Source organism: Acanthisitta chloris, unplaced genomic scaffold (assembly GCF_000695815.1).
Source record: "Acanthisitta chloris isolate BGI_N310 unplaced genomic scaffold, ASM69581v1 scaffold9649, whole genome shotgun sequence".
Taxonomy (NCBI): domain Eukaryota; kingdom Metazoa; phylum Chordata; class Aves; order Passeriformes; family Acanthisittidae; genus Acanthisitta; species Acanthisitta chloris.
The window spans coordinates 81,308-81,682 of NW_008693230.1; positions in this window are offsets into that span (position 1 = coordinate 81,308).

Here is a 375-nt window from a genome sequence, read left to right on the forward strand (position 1 = left end):
GTATTATGCAATTTGAGAACAGAAAATCTTCTATTCAGAAAGAAGTATTCAAAAGAAGATTAAAATAGGAGTGGAAAATTGGAAATTGAAAGTACAAAAGTAATGTTGCAGCGTTTGGTTACATCACATGAGTTTGTTGTTCTGTTTCAACATCTTTATTGCCTTCACCTTGGTAACTGATTATCATGGTGGAGCAGAGAAAGCTGGGTGACACTGCAAAGCCAGAATTACAAGGCTGACTGGGAAGCCAAGGTAGGGAGAGATGAGAGCAGATGTTTCAAGAAGGAGAAGCCAAGGTGTGGCAGCAGTTACAGCCATGGAGGGAAATTGTGTGTCAAGATTCCTATGACTCACCAGAGTATTATATCTTTTAAA